This window comes from Electrophorus electricus, chromosome 6 (genome assembly GCF_041902795.1).
Source record: "Electrophorus electricus isolate QZ-2024a chromosome 6, ASM4190279v1, whole genome shotgun sequence".
In the NCBI taxonomy this organism is placed as follows: Eukaryota; Metazoa; Chordata; class Actinopteri; order Gymnotiformes; family Gymnotidae; genus Electrophorus; species Electrophorus electricus.
In genome coordinates, this window is record NC_137502.1 from 34914121 (window position 1) to 34917055 (window position 2935).

General features: G+C 42.6%; 1 protein-coding gene across 2 annotated transcripts in view; it reads right to left on the bottom strand.

The window, feature by feature from the left end:
• Nucleotides 1–1001: 1001 nt before the first annotated feature.
• Nucleotides 1002–2935, bottom strand: part of shisa6a (shisa family member 6a) — a 71708-nt gene continuing 69774 nt past the window's right edge. For both annotated transcript variants that reach the window (XM_035524888.2, XM_035524887.2), the window contains one exon: nucleotides 1002–2935. This exon is cut by the window's right edge and continues 1611 nt beyond it. The gene's annotated coding sequence lies outside the window, so the exon portion shown is untranslated.

Sequence of the window (2935 nt, forward strand, 5' to 3'; positions counted from 1 at the left end):
GCGTTGTGTGCAGTGTTGTGTTGTGTAGTGCAGTGCAGTGTGCAGTATGCAGAGTGCAGTGCTGTGCTGTGCTGTACTGTGTTGTGCAGTGCTGTGCAGTTCTGTTGGTTTGTAGATTTGGATTCACATCAGCTACAGTTGAGCTCTAAACATTACACCAGCTTTGAGAAAATTGGCTCAGAATAAAATGTTGCCAGTAAATTAGTAAAAACTTTGCATCAAATTACATTAATAATAACAGCTTACTTATAAGCTATTAGGTAGGTACAGATATCAATAGTCTGGAAGATCTCAGAGTTTAGTACAAGTACAACTTGCAGATGTACCTCAACCACTGCTCCTGGACATCTACCACCCTACAGAGTTCATCTCCAACCCTGCTCCTGGACATCTACCACCCTGCAGAGTTCATCTCCAACCACTGCTCCTGGACATCTACCACCCTGCAGAGTTCATCTCCAACCCTGCTCCTGGACATCTACCACCCTGCAGAGTTAATCTCCAACCCTGCTCCTGGACATCTACCACCCTGCAGAGTTCATCTCCAACCCTGCTCCTGGACATCCTCCAGTCCTTTGCTACCCACCTGACCTAGGAAATGGACAGTAACCGCTTGATCCGGGAGACAAAGATCAAAAATATACCATATCTCCTCACAATGTAGTCTGACAAGTTGTGTAATATATCACAATCATGTTAGGCCTATATTATAAACTTTTTATAAAAAAGCAGTCAGACAGTCAGAGATCAGAACGATACACATAAACATCCATTTAACCATCCGTACTGTGTTGGATTTTCGTAGTAAAATATTATTCATTATTATTTATTTATTTACACAGAAGAAATGTTATATATATATATATAATGTGTTTATATATTTTCAGATTTATTAGAGATAATTCTTTATTACAAAAAACAATGATTATTCAGAAGAGCAAATGTGAACAGGCAATGCTCCTCTGGACCCAAAGTCCTATCACAGAGCAAACAAACAAAAAACAAGAAAGATAGTCAAAGCTCATGTTTATTGATTGGTTTGTATTGATCATTATCAGTAAGAGCATGGCTCCATGTGCGCCTGCTGAGAACGATGCTTGTTAACAAAACACAATGCAAAGCTTTCTGAGGCTCGGTGCCGGGCAGTAGGAGCAGGAATATTGTGGTGTTGAAGCTTGGTTTTCCATATGCTGAGGCGCACACTTCTCCGCGCTACACACACCCCGTGCTCACCTGCGCCAGCCTGAGCAGCTATGAAGGATGTCTAAACAATTATTAACACTTAGAAACAAATACGGGGGAAAAGGGTGTTTGTCAGGGTTTTAATTCAGATCTTAATACGTATAAAGACAAATACAGTGAGGAATAAATTGTGGTGTGGGTTCCAGTGTGTAGTCAGTGTCATGGCAACAGAGGACAGGGGTCACGCGGACGACCCCAAGCTCCTCCTGCTACCACCTCAGAGCATGCCACAGGTCCTCGGGTCACTTGGCTAGCAATGGGGTGTGATATTCAGAGAATGCCCACACACTCAGTGGTATGCCCCAAACACAATCAGGCATCCCCCAATGATGACTACAGGAGACTTTGTCTACTGTTTTATTTTTGTAGTTTTGGGGTATAATGAAGCAAACTTAATATCCGGAGATATTGGTGAATGAACGTGACTGATTCTGACTCTGGTTCTTAAAGTCCACTGGTCATCGTTGATGTAGCTGTCAGGCCATATTTCGACCAATGAAAAGATCAGTAATGCTAGCACACCACACCTGTTAGAACATGAGCAGGTAACCCAGGTAGCAGAGAACCTCATCAGACCCTCCTAAAACTGCTCATACAGGGTTTGGGAATTTCTCCTCATTTAAACAGGCCAGTGAGAAGAACAGAGAGACCACAAACACCAGGAGGGTTCGATGTCAACATCTGTGTTAATACCAGACAAAACCCAGGCATTCAAAAGAGAAAAAAAACATCAATATTTGGCTTAAAAAAACAAAACAAAACAAGAGGTCATGTGACAGGTCAGGTGACTGGTCAGATGACTGGTCAGATGACTGGGGACAAGCTGTTAGTGAAAACACATCAGCATGTTGCCTAGCTGTTCCCAGGTGACTTGAGCACATAGCAATTCCACCAAATTGATTAACAATTAGTCCACAAATAGATACTTTAAAAAATACACTCACACAAACACACACTCATACACACACACCTATAGGCACATCCCCTCATATCCACACACACGTACATACTCACACACATGCGCTTTGCTGTGGGTGTGTGTAGTGGATATGACCCAGTGGGGTTTGTGCTAGAAATCACATTCACATGTGACTCTGGGTTTTCCGGGACATGAGCTTCGGAAAAATTGCCCGGAAGCTGGCAAAGCTAAACTGACTGTCAGAGCTACGGCTACCTTGGTGATATATATTTACAGTTCTGTACGCAGAGACAGATCGCCACAGGTCAACAAACCCAAAGAGAAAACAAAACAAAAAAACAAACAAAAAAATAGCAGAGAGAGAAAACATTTGTTCTGTTTGTGCTTTTTCAACCTTTACGCCACTTCTAGACTGAAATGGGGCAATATTTTATTTTTATTTATTTTTCACAAGGGGCCCTCTCAGGAGCACCCCCTTCAGTTTTTTTATCTATCAGTAATCTCTAAAGCTATACCAAGGACTAGAGATACAAATCGTAAAGCTATTTATACATGTAGAAAGTTCATCTGGAGCTCAGTCCTTTCGCTTGAGAAAGACGTTGCATGTCTTTGTTGCTTTCTGTTTTTGTTTGTGTACATTTGTGTGACCATGAAAAGCCCTTACTCTGGCTGGAGGCGGGAAGAATTCAGGAGTGGGAGGGGTTTGTGAGGTGGGAGGAGTTTGTGAGGGAGGTCAGGCGGTGGGAGGAATTTAGGGCAGGGCAGAGGAACTTG